The following is a 16279-nucleotide window of genomic DNA, read 5'->3' as shown; positions in this document are numbered from 1 at the left end:
GCTCCCCAGAACAGGGGGCAGAAAGAATGAAGCCAAAGGAAGTGTTATGGCAGCGGGAGGATTGGGAAAAGGAAGTGAAAACTTTAAACAAAAGAGATGAAGCCTGATTTCCTCTAAACTAGGGCTTCCTCTTCTCTCACTAGCTTGGATTGTACATAAAGAATTGGCCAGGTATTTTTGTGAAAGTCAATTCAGTGACCCGGGTTTGCCCAGCAGATGCAAAACTAGTATCACACAATGGCCATCATACACAACGGGAGGAGATCGGGGCACAATACCCTGCCTGAGAAGGTTGCTTAATTTTTACCCAGGGAATTAATCTCGCCATTCTAGACTGTCATTAGAATGGGAAGATATTTTGTTTTTTTCATTTCAAGGTAAGAAAAGAACCCTGCTCTGGATGAACCCCTGCTTTTGCCATGTTGGATATGTTCTTATTATAAAATGTGGTCATATTCTCTGCCTCTTCCATTAACAATGGGGATGGGGTAGGGGGTGGGTCGTAGGGGCCTGAAATGACAGAATGAGGGACACACAATAGGATGACCGTGACTCTGAACAAATAAATAAAACATGGGATTCGCAGGCTCTGCTCTACCTCCCTTCCTCCTAACCCCCCAACTGTGATTAAATTTGCTGTGGTCATTTCCCAAATGTCTGCTTGATAAAAAAAAGCACCCCTAGCCTTTTCTCACACCATGGCTTAAAGCAAGGGTCCTTCCTGTGGCTAGCCATCTCCAATCCTGCCAATCACACACACTTGCACAGACACGCATGCCGCTTTCATTAGCGAAAATGCTTCACATTTGATTGCTGCCCCCCAAAAAACCCAACAACAACAACAACAACAAAAAAAAAAAACCTGTAACACCAAATCTGCCCCCTTAACAAACAACTATTCAACTGACTCCCTCCCCCTTTTCTCTCCCCCCCCCACCTCCATCTCTTGCTGGGTAGCTATAATGGGGTGTCCTGTGCTTCAACCCCTCAACACACACACTCACTCACACACAATATTCACCCACCCAGTTTCCCTGCAAATGGTTGTACAGGGAAAAGAATACATTTAATAAGCTTTTGAAAGAGAAAAATGATTTTTGTTCTGCAGTTCAGTTCTTTAAGAACAGAAAAAGGTGTGCGTGTTGGGGGAATGGGAGGGAGAATTTAATATTGCAAGAGATAATGGCAACTATGTTAATATCCGGAATTTTCAATGTACCATAAGTACATTTTGTTTTTCCTTTTAGCACGATTTATAATTAAAGATTTTAATCTGGCTTCACATTGAGTTAATAAGCCCTTTGATTGATTAGGATTCATAAAATTGCCATTTCCCGCTGATGCTTTGTGTTTCTGGGGATGTTCTTTTGAAAAGCCGGGTTAAGGTGAATAGGAAGCAGCCATTGTTTAGGCTGAGCTGTGCCAATTCTGGGAACTCGGAACTGCTTTATTCAGAGTTTGTCCCTAGCAATATCTGGTTGTTCGGCCAAATTAATGCAGATAGAATCTTCGGGGCTACATTTTAGCCATTTTTAGGGGAAACTTTTTTTTTTAATTCAGCAGGTGTTCTACACATTTCCTGCCTGTTTACTTTAAAAAGGAGGAGGCGAAGAGGAAGAAGAAGAAGAAGAAGAATATGAAGTAGAAGAAGAATATGAAATAGAAGAAGAAGAAGAAGAAGGAATAGCATCAAGGTGATACAAAGGGTGGTAGAATCTGTTTTCAAGATAAAGGGTAGAAAAGAACATACCAAATTCATATGAACACAACGAACCCCTGAAAATTGGGTTCCAAATTGTCTTTTAGAATTCAACTCCACAGCGATGCATCTAATAATCTATCCCCTTGTACTAATGACTAATACTGCAATATGTGGTAAGTGTCCTCCTGCAGCTAAAGGGATGTCTTCGAAATGTAAACACAAATGAATAAATAGCTGAGAGAGAAAGAGGGAGGGCTATAAGACACTGTTGTTATGCTGCTATCAAGTTAAATATGACTCACCATCACCTCCCCCCGCCCCTTTTCCCAGCACCCTTACCCAATAAAACAAAAATAAAAATAAAAATCAGAAAATCATTAAATTCTGAAATGGAAGAGCAAATGAAAGATGATAAAAAAAAACTGGTAATTGTAACTATCCATCAATGAGTGCATCCTTTCTTCAGTCTTTGGCAGGCATAATGTATGCTTGGGTGTATGTATGTGCCTATGTGTGATAGAGAATGTGTTTGTATGGACATATGTGTATGTGTGTGATGGAGAGGTGGAAAGGGAAAAAGGCAAAAGGCAGGGATCCAGGGATAGAGAATTCCCTTTTTCCTGTTATTAGCCAGGGTAAAAAGTGACCCTGTTTAGCCCCAAGAGGGGCCTCACTATGTGGATTGAATCAGAGCAAATTCCCTTTGTGTTTCCTCCTCTAAAGGGACTGCTATTGTTGAGCACGGGGCCTCTTGTAACACCCAGAAGTGCTGGACTGTGAGCAAATCCTCTCCAGATAACACTCAACTTGTTTCAGAATCAATACTGGCCATCCTCCCCCGTCATTCACCCCAATTTACTTGGCACAACTATCGTTTCCTTATCCTTTTATTATCATTCAGATATTCTGCGAATGCAAACATTTAGGGCGCACAAGAGGAAACAGAAAAGACATGGCTGCAGCCCGGGGGCTGGAGTGGAAGAGCTCAGAGGCAGCCGGCTAAAGCCACACCAGCCTGAGCACAGAAGGGATGCCTGGGTTGGATGCATTCTGCTTTACACAAGACTTCGGCTGGATATCATTTTCCTATGAAAATGACATTTCTCTCCATGTATTTCCAAATACTTCATCTCAGCAAGATATATAGTACTTTGAAAAGTCCCCAATCCCATACACTCCCAGATCCTTCTGATACGATATTTTCCTACAAACCCGAAAGAAATCTGGGTGTTTTTTTCTTTTTTGTTTTCATTTTTAAATATTTGAATCTTGCCAAAAAAAAGAAAATTGACACCCACAAAACTGCTGGAATCACCCAGGTTTTGATTTGCAAAGAGAAAGAAATGCCCCTGCCAATCCCCAATAATTTCCTGCATCTCCATAACTGACCTCATGAATTCCGAATCGTCAGGGCTGATTGGTGGGCTTTTAAACGTGACTAATGAAGAAAATTTATCCTGGTGGAGATTGGGGGGTGGGGGGAAAGGGAGGAGGGAAAGGAGAGAACACACACACACACCATACAACACATCCCGCCACACAACCAAATAGAATGTACTCTGATGCATATTTTTTTTTAACAAAGCCCGACACACATCTGTGGCAATACTGAAATAAAATAAATTTAAAACAAACTCCCATTTTTTTCTAAACCAGGTCATAGGCAATGACAGCAGAGTAAGAATAATTCCCGGTGCAGTGTTTTACATCAGTTAAAGGTACCTTTGAATGAATGTCAGCTCCTTTCTACCTTACTGCCAGGCGATCGATGCTTCATTAGGGCCGAATTGTCTTTAGCCCATGCAACCTTGAAAACAGTCCCTTTAATTACCTGTGAGGAAGTCGGGGACCCTTTCTCTCTCCTTCTCTCTCATTCCTCCTCTCTCTCACTCTCTCTCTCTCTCTCTCCCTCTCTCCCCCTCTCTCCCTCTCCCCCTCTCTCTCTCTCTCTCTCTCTCTCTCTCTCTCTCCTCAGTAGAAGGCTCAGGGAAGTGGGGGTGGGTGGATGGGGGTCACTTACATTTATTCACAGTCAGCCTGAGTACATCACCGCTTGATAGAGAAGCTGAGAGAGGAGAGAGTGGGGGCAGGGGAGTTAGGAAGGGAAAAAAAAAAGAAATATCGGACCCTGAGGTGAGAGGCCAGGGTTCAAGTCCAGACTACAGATCTATTGAAGAGGTTTCAGACAGGCAGGCCTCCACTTGACTTTCTCATCAGCCAGCCTTACGGTTCCTTCAGCGGCTTCCTTTACGTTGCTTCTGCTAAGTCCTTCATGGTGCTAATTACCTCAGGCTCCCAAATCAGGCAACCAAGGCCCTGCAGTTCCCAGGGAAAAATGTCGGGCTCACTGGACTGGCTTCCCTGATGTAGTTCTCAAGAAAACAGGAACCTGCCAACTGAATATTTCAGGAGCAGGAGGGAAAAATGTCTGAAAAGTCAGGCAGCCTAATTTAATCCCTTCTTTTGAAACAAGAATTGCTAACTGTAGACCCTGCAAAACAGTACCTTAAGAAAATACATAAATAAAAATATGGGTTATGTATGGATTAAAAATCTGAAAGATTTTCAATTCAAGTGATACTCTGGTCATCTCGAGGTGAGGATTTTATTTAAGACAAGTATTTTTGTACATTCAATTATTTGGGGAAGATTCAGAGGAAGCCATGAAGCTCCACGCAAAAATGTTAATTACATGTACCTGCTCTGTGAGAGCTGGGATGAAAAACATATCTTCCTAGTCCTTCCCTGTCCCCAGGCTGCCCCTCCTCCTCCTGCTCCTCCTCCTCCTCTTTCTCCTTTTCCTCCTCCTAACAGTGATTTGAACCCCTCTTCCCTTCAATGGTCCCTGGACACATGAAACGATAGTACGAAGCACTACAAAGCTCATTTGATGGTCTGATTGCCTCCCTGACTGCTGTATTTCTAGCCCAGGAAGGTGTTGGGTTCATTTCTGCATTCTCTCCTCCCCCAGGTTCACAGAAAGCAATCAAAATAGCATTGGCGGTTTATTCCAGTATCAGACGGCTCGTTGCCCGTCCATTTTTAAATACAAGACTTTTAAAAATCACCTCTGATAAACAAAGAATTGAATGATGGCAGGAGTTTGTTTTAAGTCACTAAAAGGAAAAATAATCTTGTGTGTGTGTTCTGTACAAATATTTTCTAGGCTGGTCTGTGACGCTGAAAAATGAGATGTCACACTGTGCTCAGACACCTCTGCTCTGTCGAGAGTCATCTCATTCAGTCTTGACATATAAACTCTACCAATTCAAGTGGTTACAATGGGCAGGTGCCTCACATTCAACTTGGCTGTATATAAAAATGAGCACACTTAATAAAGTCCCCATCCCACTCCCAGTTTGCACAAACACCCTCACACAGTGCTATCATCGGAATACTGCAACCCGACTGAATCTACCCTCATATGCATCTGCATGTGTGTGCGAATACATGTTCCTATTATGAAAAACATTATTTTTACATTATAGTGATAAGCAATAAATATTAGACCTCACTAAATCCCATAATTTGAAAATGATCAGAGAAACCATATTCTGTGATGTCACTACATTAAGCTGAAAGAACTACTGAATGTGAGACTGGAAACATGGTGGGTGGAGGCCTAGGGGAAAGGGGGCGGGGAGGGGGGGAGAGAGAGACAGAAATAAAAAGAGAATATGAATATAAAAACAGGAGCAGGTATATTCATTTCATGTATGTGGATCACTCAACCAGATTGTGAGCAATCCCTGTGTTCAAAATATCTTTTTAATGGAATGGGGAGGTAGGGGGGAGACAGGAGTCAGTCTTCAGTCCCCAGCATTGAAAGCACTTGGGCAGGATGTCAGAGGGCGTGTGAGTGCATTTTTCATTTATTAGCCTTTATTCCATCTGCCAAATAAATGGAAGGCTTCGAGTTCTATTTACATGTGTTTGACTAACTATTCTGCATATGTTTTATACTGTATATGAATAGGCAAAATCACATCAGCTCACACCCCGATATTTGCAATGAATAATGTAAATATACATATGACTCTGAATATGTTCCAGAGCACAGGCATACTATGAGTTGGATACCCCATCCTACTGACCTGATAATATCTGAATAGTACTGTCTGAAGGGCAAAGGACCAGGCTACCATTCCTAGGATATTCAACAGCTCTACTATGATACAAGCCTCTGTGAGAAATACTGGCAGTGCCAAGAAAAAAAAGGTGGTGATCAAGATGGTTGCCATTTTATGTTCTCATCCATAACAACATCTTGCTTGCCATTCTCCAAACTCCCCTGCACTTAGAAATCAAAGCTCCACTAGCCCATTCTGTACATATGCGATCACATCCATATACAGATGTCATCAGTATATGTACACTGGGCACACTGACCAGGGTAATGTATGTTGACAGCAAGCATATCTATAGACAGTCTGTTTTGGCTGTAGATTTTTAATGTGTGCCTATGAAGCAAATGTACCTTTGAAATATGCATACCTTTGTCGACGGGTACAGAATTCAACTCTGCAGTAGGAAACAGCTGAAGCGAAGGATATCACAATACTCAAATGATTCTGTTAAGGAATCTATCAAGGGAGAGAAATTGTCATACTCTCCAAATAATTGCATTAGAAACTGGGTACTTAGAAGAAAAGGCAGTTGAATGTGAGTAACTCATGGAAATCCCGGGTTGCAAATCTGCTCAGGATGAGGTGTTGACCTCCCTGGTCCCCATTCTGTAGGACAGAGGACTTATTCTTCCTTTCAGGAGGTGAGAGGACGTACTCCTGGAGATGAAGTAGCTAAAGGAATTGTCAGGAGAGGGGCAATAAGTAGTCAGAAAAATGATTCTTGTTAGGAAAATAAAGGTCACAGTTTTGAAACAAATAGAATTTGGGGAGTAATGATGAATCATTCAAGTACAGAGAGTTTCATCACTGGAAAAAATGTACAACTAGGTAATTAGAGTATCTGAAAACAGCGGATATGTAAGTGTGTCTTTTGAAAGTGGGTTATATAATAATCAACGGTAAAGGAGAAATTGCTTTGTTTCTCATCCACTGATCTCGGGATTGAAATAACGTGAGTGATTTGGGGATCGAGAGGGCATACAGTACAGGAGGGGAGGGGGAACATCTCTCGTGATGGCAGATGAGACCATTTTATTCCTATGTCCATGTGACCTGGTTTCAGTCTCTACACGGCTGAAGAGAAGGTGTGTGTGTTTTTTAATGCCTTCTACCCTGCATCTGAATTCAACAGCGCAGAAATGAGCTTTTTCAAACCATACCCGCAATCACGGCCATTGAAATGCCCCTGGTGTAGATGCGTCGGTGAAAATGTCTAATGTATATACACCAATCATGAATCCAGGATATGTCACCTCTGCCTTAATCTAGGATCGTATGTGTAAATCTACAATGTGTGTGTGTATATCTGTGGGTGGGTGTCTGAATTTGTACAGTGAACAGGTATAAAAGTGTGAGTGTGTGCAAGCAGAGAAAGAGTTTGTCTATATATACTGTGTGTCAAAAAGCAATTTCTTGCTGCAGTGAGTTTAATGTATTCAGTAACCTTCTGTTTATTTGGGTATTATTTGCTGAAAACACTTGGAAAGCTTTAGTGTAAGAGTGTAGGAAAACCCGGGCTGCGTGTTTATACAGAGCTTCCCTCTCCACACACCAATGGCCTGGACACACACATGCAGGCAGAGGAGGAACCAACCGTCTCCCTTTATTGCACAGCATCAAATAAGGTCAGTAATGCTGCTTGTGCTCCCTTCTTCTTTTATTGTCCATGTTATCGAGGAAACCTATAAAAGTTCCCTCTTTTGATATCTTGACCCACAGTGTTGCTCGCATGCTGCTTTGTGGTTTAGAGATTTAAAGAAACAGAGAGGGAAAAGGAGTGAGAGAGGGAGTTTGCCTTAGGTGATAAACAGCAGTGTAAGGCCAGAGGCCTTATAAAAAAAGAAGAAAAAAAAGGAGGCAGTTTGGAAATGCAATGGGTTCGGTCGGGGGGGGGGGTGCGGTGTTTTTGGCTCTTTTTATTTTAGAAATAAAGTCAGTTGCACTTAACAACAATAGAAAATAGAATTTTAGAGAAGCAGGAACTCATTTACACAAAGATACTCTGACAGAGGCACAAGCATCCACAATGCGTACCTACGGAATGCCAGACGTTCACCTGAGAGCCAAGTGTATGCAACCTTAGAATCCCAGCGGCCACAGTTCACCTAGATACACAAGCCTTGAGTTGCAAGTACGCAGATTCCCCTCTACCTTTAGATACTGAGAAGTATTTAACGAGGAATGGTAATGCAATGCTCCTGTTAAGAGGGATTTTTTAATTGCCCGCTGAATTTGTACAGTTTTCCCATATTAAGTTGCTTCTCTCTCAGACCTGATTTCATGGTCCTCTTTTCCTCATTCGTTTCTGAAGTATTTGCTTCTCTAAGCTCCTCGGATCATTTAGAAGCCTCCATATCACTCAGGATTTGAGTGATAATAGTTTGTAGAAGTTAAATAGGCACAAAAATACATTGCATTGAACTTCCAACACTTGTGGTTGATTGAGGTGGTGAGGAAAGAATGTGCTTTGTCTTCGGTGGATGATAAGAGAGGACAGAAAGATGTCCGACTGCTTTCTCTGACTGCTTCCATGTGTGGTGTCAGATTGGGTGACATAATGATTCTAAACTGGCATGCCTCCTCGGTGCCTGGAAGCACTGCAGATCAGTATCAGCAGAAAGACATCGCCGGTAGTGAGGAATAAGCGGTTATGGGAAGAACAGAACTGCTCGTTTAGGAAATAGATGTTTATGTTGGTGCTTCTACTTGGCCAAGAACTCGCCCTGTCCCCCAGTTTCTGCTTCTGGGTGGAGTGGAGTTTCCACACTCTGAGTGGAGTTTGGGTGCTCATTTCATTAGAAGAAAGGAAAAAAAAATGAATTAAAATTTGTCAGAGGGAAGTCAAGTTGAGAAGAAACTGAAACTTGGATCAAGGAGCTTTAAAAGTTTAGTTTTTCATATACCAAAGGAAATTCCATACAGAGAGAAAAATCTAGATCCTGGAACTGAAATTTGGGGTTGGTGGGGGCTGAATGTGAGCTGGGCCCCCGCCTCAAAAATTTGATATTGGACCTGACTGTTTCAACCATCCTTAAAAAATTATTCTGAAACACTCTGCAGCAGAGAAACAGAAGAGGGCACAAGATGAAAAGCTTGGGACTATGGCGGGAAGGGGCTAGTTCTCTTCCGTTTCCCATTCCAGACTGTTTCGTAAAAATGAAACAGCAGTAATCAGTATGATTATTACGCCAATTACATTCGCCGAACAGTAATGTGCTATTCAGCTTTAACCCTCTCACTATCTTCCTGTTTGATTAGCTGACTACTCCATCCTTTCTCCCCCTCCACAGTCCAGAGACCACGATGCAGAGATAGCTGACCAATCACAGGGGAGAGTACTGAAAAGGCCCAAACCTACAAACATGGAGCACTGCGATTGAGCTGCTCCACTGATTCGCAGGGAAATTTTTCTAACGATACACAAAAAAATGCTCCAAATTCTTGTATAGATGGCGAATTGAATGAGAATAAACATTCCAGCTTGACAGATTCAGTTTCTCCTTTTTCTGTGGCAGACCACACGAGAGTTACAGCCAGAAGAATGAAGTTAAATTCAGACCAAAATTAGTACCTAGTAGACCTCTGGATTGGCAAGACCATCCTTAGTTTTAATGAAATGAAATCAGTTTTAATTACTCATGTCTTTACGGAGATTTTTAAAAAGTAACCTGCCTCTTTGAAACATGGGTACCACCCCCTGAAATCAATCAATAAATCAATTAAAGGTATTTATTGAGTGTTTCCTGGGAGCAAAGCACTGTACTAAGCACTTGGGAGACTAACACAACAGAATTGGTAGCCCCAGTCCCTATCCACAGTGAGCTTACAGTCTTGTTTTTACTTTTACTTTTTGTATTAAGTGCTTTCTGTGTGCAGAGCACTGGGCTAAGAGCTGGGAAAGAGTATACAGTTAAGATTTAGACATGGGCCCTGTAGACTGTGCATAGTTCATTATGTCTACTTGAAGAAGACACTGCTGATAGTGAACATCTCCTGTGAATGGGTGTTCACTGGTTAGGATGTGAGGAGATTCAGCAACAGCAGGCTAGCCAAATGGCTACTGTAGGGCGATCTATAACCTCCCACATATCATTTACTGTAGATCTGTTGCCGAATTGTACTTTCCAAGTGCTTAGTACAGTGCCCTGCACACGGTAAGCGCTCGATAAATACAATTGAATGAATGAACGAGAGTATGAAGAGCATGCACCCTTCATGTAAACCCCATGATATTAGCCTAGGGCCTCAACCATGCAGAATAAAGTTCAAGAAAAGACAACAGTCTCCTTTCCTGAGGGTTGGTAAGGTTGCACAGCTCAGCATCCAGGGTCGTCAAAGCTGGAGAGGTAGTCGTCTTCCAGAAGGAGCAGGTCTGCTCGGGCCTCGGCTACTCGGGAGCAGAGAGAAAAGGAGGGGAAAGAGCAAACAGCTCAAGGCGTGGCAAACATTCAGCAAAACAACACAACAAGGGACAACCTTTTTTGGTGCCAGCATGGCATTAACCTCCGTAGCCACAGGCCCACTCATAGGTGAACTTCACCATCAGTTTTGCCTTCTTCGAATGTGAAGGACAACCATATGTACTCGGTTCTTACTGTCAACTTAATTCTCAGTAAGAAAGACAAATCTCTCCATCACCCGAAGATGTGATGAGATAACTTATCACTTGCATCTTTTGGATTCTCACTTGTGATAAACCCTAGGGCAGATTAACATAAGTTGAGAGGCAGTATTGGCCAATTGCTTCCTGGGTTTTTGCATATTGAGCTAACCTATGTAAACATATCTTCCCAAATAATAAAAAATAGATCATCCTCGCTAAATCCGTGCTAACAGTGTGTCTCTTTAATTTTAATAACATCAGATTAGCTCAGTGTGGCACAATGAATCAGAGAGCCCCTCCCCCCCCCCAGACAAATTGAGGCTAGTGTTTGCAGAACAGTATGTGCCACAGGCTTGCCTGTCTGAGAAGAGGGGTTTGACTTAGAAAATCTGACCTTCTTGTAAAATCCTCAAAAGCCTAGTTCAGGTGCAAATAAGAGAGAGAAAGTGACAGAAGCACTCACATATTGAACACAGAGACCAAAATCAGGAAGTGTTAGAGAATCATAGTAAACCTAAGCAAGGAGAGTGTGGAAATGTTTCAGCGGCGTCCGCTTTGAGAGAAGCTAAAAGTCCAGACCTGTTGAGACTGACACTGCTAGTAGACAAATAAGGATGAATACCCTGGATCCCAACTTCTGGGTGGAGAAGAGGCCTTAGAGGAAGGAAGATTAGGGTCTGGGACATTTGAGGGGCATCCTCCAGCATTTCTTTACTAGTCTGATGGCTTACCCCACCGTATTTACTATTGGGAGCATTTTAGTTAGTAGAGGATGGGGAGTAAAGGAGCAGTGTCTCCCCTTTACTGCTTCTCACCATGAGAAATCTGGAGGCTTCGACCCACTCATTCTTCCTGCTGCCTCTCCCAGACTGGTCCATGGCGTAATAATTAGAGAAACAGGTAGGGAGGCTGATCTCTGGGACCCTGATGCCCCTTTAAACAGAGCTTTACATAATGAGATTTCCTTCCAAAAAGCAGGAGGGGTTTTGTTTAAGCTTCCAGTTGGGCAGGAATGTGAGTGGCACAGCCTGACCTTATATTTTTAACTTTTAATACATGGACCTAAACCATGTGATCGTCATGGCAGCCAGCGTGACTGAGTGGTATCTGTCTCCTCACTGATCTCCCTGCGTCCAGTCTCCCCTCTCTCTAGCCTACACTTCACTCTGCTGCTTAGATCATTTTTCTAAAATGAACTTTACATGTCTCCCCTCTCCTCAAAAAACCTTCAAGGCTTATCCTTTCTTCTCTTCTTCAAGCAGGGATGCCTGGCTTTTGGCCTTAAAGCATTCAATAAGCTCTCTCCTTCCTACTTAACCACTCTTTTCTCCCACTCCAACCCAGCTTGTGATCTTTATTGCCCAAAAGATAACATATTCACTGTTCCTTGTTCTTGCCTTTCCTAATGCTAACCTCTTGCTCATGCCCTCTCTCCTACCAGAAATCCCACCTCCTTTATATCTTGATGGACCACAGTCCTCCCCATCTGCAAAGTCCTCCTGAGATCACATCTCCTCCAGGAGGCCTTCCCTGTTGAACTTCTACTCTTCCCACTTTATATTCTTCAATTGTCACTACAGCCCTTTTACACCACCCAAAGCACTCCCATTCCCACAACCTCTGTGGTACTTACATACATATCTTATGTGCTCTAATGCTCCCCCTAGAAGTGCTTTATTTACATGTCTTGTCTCCTTTGCTAGATCGTAAACAATCAGTCAATGGTATTTATTGAGCGCTTACTCTGTGAGGAGCACTGACTTTTGAGGACAATGATCTCATCTTTTAATTCTCTCATACCCTACCAAGCACTTAGTAAAGTGCTCTGCACACCTTAGTTAATAGTAATAATAATGGTATTTGTTAAGCATTTACCAATTGCCAAGCATTATTCATTCATTCAATAGTATTTATTGAGCGCTTACTATGTGCAGAGCACTGTACTAAGCGCTTGGGATGAACAAGTCGGCAACAGACAGAGACAGTCCCTGCCGTTTGACGGGCTTACAGTCTAATCGGGGGAGACGGACAGACAAGAACAATGGCACTAAACAGCGTCAAGGGGAAGAACATCTTGTAAAAACAATGGCAACTAAATAGAATCAAGGCGATGTACAATTCATTAACAAAATAAATAGGGTAACGAAAATATATACAGTTGAGCGGACGAGTACAGTGCTGTGGGGATGGGAAGGGAGAGGTGGAGGAGCAGAGGGAAAAGGGGAAAATGAGGCTTTAGCTGCGGAGAGGTAAAGGGGGGATGGCAGAGGGAGTAGAGGGGGAAGAGGAGCTCAGTCTCGGAACGCCTCTTGGAGGAGGTGATTTTTAAGTAAGGTTTTGAAGAGGGAAAGAGAAGGAAATTCTTAGCACTAGGGTAGATACAAGGTAATCTGGTTGTCCCACATGGGCCTCACAGCCTTAATCTCCATTTTACAGATGAGGTAACTGAGGTCCAGAGAAGTAAAGTGACTTGCCCAAGGTCACACAGCAGACAAGTGGCAGACCTGGGATTAGATCCCATGACTTTTTGACTCCCAAGCCCGGGCTCTTTCCATGCTGCTGCTCTGTAGTTGTGCAGTAAATGCTACTGAATAATAAATAGCTGTATGGGATGATCAGACACAATCTAATTCTAAATTCAAAACCAATAATTTGAAAAACAGATTCCCATTTAATTGACTCATTTTAAAAGATCACGAAATTCCTAAATTTACACAAAGAAAGACTGTTTAGAATAAAAGCAAACATACTATATGTAAACCTAATCATCAGCTCATTGCTCATAAATAGCAGCATTAAGCTCAATGTCATGGTCTTATGCCTAGGCTAAACCAATATCCTATTTAGCCAGGGAAGTCGGAGATTTCTGCAGACTGTCCCAATAAATTTTAGAAAAATACCCAAATGACCAGAAATTGGGCCTGTCCTGAATATATCAGTGCTTACTTTTCCTCCTTGTTTACCTGCCTTTCTTATATGCTACAATTCTGTGTCCAAGCTGGGCTCAGTTCATGTTCAGTGAGTCCTCACAGATTTCTGGGATTTGAAGTACCATCATCCGTGAATGCAGGGGGATTCTAAGCCCATGCTAGTTTTCCCTCCTTCCCTTCTCTCCCTCATCCCTGTTCTTTCTCCACCCCTTGATGGCCATCAAGAGGGAAAGGGTAGGCATGCGTGGTGGCCCACTGGCCCAGTTTCCAGTAAAATTAATATGATCGGCCTATTTATGTCAAAGCTATTGTAGCAAGGTCCCTGGATGTCTGGACACTACTGTAGAGGACTGAGAATGAAAGGTCATTAAAGAAGAATAGTAGGTGGTTGATATAAAAACTCTTAAATAAAAAAGACTTAAAATTGATCACCTTCTGAGACACAGTATAAAAAATTCTAAGATAGGGATTGAATCTCTTGGGGATAAAATACCAAAGAAAGATGCCTAGATAGATTTATAAATTTGGGAAAGAAGTGGAAAAATTTAGAAACCAATGCTGTTGTCAGAAATTAACATTTGTATTCTCCAAAAAAGATTCCCCTCTCAATTAAGTCTTGAAAATGAGCAAAATTGTTTCCCAGGAAAGATCAGTAGCCAATTGCTAAGCATCATCATATAGCCTAAGATTACACAATTAAGTCACCAATAAACAGATGCAGCAATTGCCCATAATGGCAACAATTGCAAGTCCCACAATTATTTCCAGGACTTGAGATCAGAATTCAAGAGTGTGTAAATTATTTTCCTCCAAATTATTATCCTCTCTGCTAGGGAATAAAGTAACATGCCATTGACCTCCTCAGACTTACTTCTTTTGGAACTCTCCTCCAGCAGGTCATCCTTAAAACAAGCCTGCAGTACAAGTTGGTGCATCTTTTTCTGTCACCTGATGATCTAGTTCCACCATATAGCTACAGCTGAGCACAGTGTGTATGAAACCCCATATCTGGTCTCACGAAGATGGGAGCCAGGAAGTCCCTAACAATCTAGAAGCAGCTAACCCCTTAGGTAAACTCGCAGGGAGCCGTATTGCTGTCTGAGCTAGTAGAAGCCACGCTAAGTTTGGCTCTGAGGGAGGCTGCTCTTAATACACATTTCACAAATGAAACCTGCTGAATTGACTTCTTTGAAAGGATGAAGGCTTTTGGGGTTTTTTTTAAATAACATAGTTGCCCAATATCCAAATGTAGAAGCTGACTTTTTCACTTATAAAAGTTCCTTCAGTCAGTAGGATATTCTTTGGCTAGTGGTAGGATTCTAATTATAATGGGACAATCATAACCACTAGACTGAGTCTTCACAGAGCTGGTCAGATATCCAAGTAATCCAGGTCAAAATTTTTTTTTCTCTATTCTCCGCATAATTTAGAAGAAGCAAATGATTTTGCTGGAATCACCCAAATTATTTGCATATCCTTATTTGGGGCGTTCAAGCTATTTTCAGACAGATTTCAAGTTAAATTTGATTTTGCTAACCCAAAGATGAACCTAGCATAAAATTAATCTAAACTTGGTGTAGTACCTCCCTGTAAAAACTGGATTGTCCCCTCTGGACTGCATTTATCATTGAATACCCATAATGAATTGTTTTTTCACTGGATGTAAAGAAGTTATAATTCCAGTCCTCAAGAAAGTAGCAAGAGAGCGCTTGGTATAAGCATCTTATAGATGTTATTTAATGAGCCTAATTCTAGATAGTCTGCTTAGGCAGCCTCATCTGGGTTTTTAGGAGTTCCATTCATTCTTTCAGGATACTGGGTTGCCATCAGAAACTTGGGTATGAGGGCTACTACCTTTTTTGCTGTATTGTTAAAGGTGAGAACCCTGAGCCACCAAGAGAATGAACATTATCCAGCATTATCCAAGGTGTCATGATGGAACCAGTGGAGAAATAAGGGTGGGCTAGTGGCTCTTAGGAATAGACTTCCTCATGGAGTGTGTCTACTTGCCACACAAGTAGCAGGATTGGAGCACTATGTGGATCAGGGAACACTGCCAGATTGGGAGATTATGAAAGCAACTGGAATTTTCTCCCCAGCCTTGATGGGAATTTAGTTGACCGCCATGAGGGCATGCCCTACTCATTCCATACTCATGGCAAAATAATAATTCTGGATCTCAAAGTTTCCAGCCCATTTCAGTACAGAGTTTCGGCAAGTGATCCTCCCATTTCCCAAACAGTCACCCATTTTGATTCTCAGTGATTTGGTGGAATAGGCAGTAGGGTGATGTCAGGGGATTCAGCAGTGGGGTGATGTCAGGAGCAGTGGGATTGCATCCACTGCCTGCTATGCCTAGAGCTGTAGTATCTTTCACCGCTCCCTCCACCCAGGCCTCATTGCCATAGAGAAAAGCATGTCAGTTTGGTGATATTTCATCATGTTACCAGCAGGAGGTGGAGAACGTAGCACGGGCATCACAGAAACATTGGAACCTGGAAATTCTGGAGAGTTTTGTGGGGGAGTTCTCAATTCAATCCAAGAGATTGGAGATGAGTCTCTCAGAAAGATCAAGCCCTTAGTCGATTCACAACTGTAATGGTTCTACCACAGAATAAATCAACAAAGGACCTCTCACTCTCTCATACACTTCCATACACCAATGAATAGAACCCAGCAGCCTCCATTCAAGGTCTTTATGCCATGTAGTAATTCATGCTATCATCCTGGAAAACCCAAGCAGAAAGATGCTGTCAGAGGGGCTCATCCATCGAAAAAGCTTTGTCTGGCATCCCTTGGGGCAGGTGAGTGGCGTCATGAGCGGCCAGAGTAGCAGTAGGAAGATAGACTGTGCGGGTCTGAAGAGGAACTAAATTCTACTTGGGGCTGCTGGAATTCAGATCCCATTCTTATCTCA

Source organism: Ornithorhynchus anatinus, chromosome 11 (genome assembly GCF_004115215.2).
Source record: "Ornithorhynchus anatinus isolate Pmale09 chromosome 11, mOrnAna1.pri.v4, whole genome shotgun sequence".
In the NCBI taxonomy this organism is placed as follows: Eukaryota; Metazoa; Chordata; class Mammalia; order Monotremata; family Ornithorhynchidae; genus Ornithorhynchus; species Ornithorhynchus anatinus.
Note: the sequence above shows the minus strand (reverse complement) of the source record.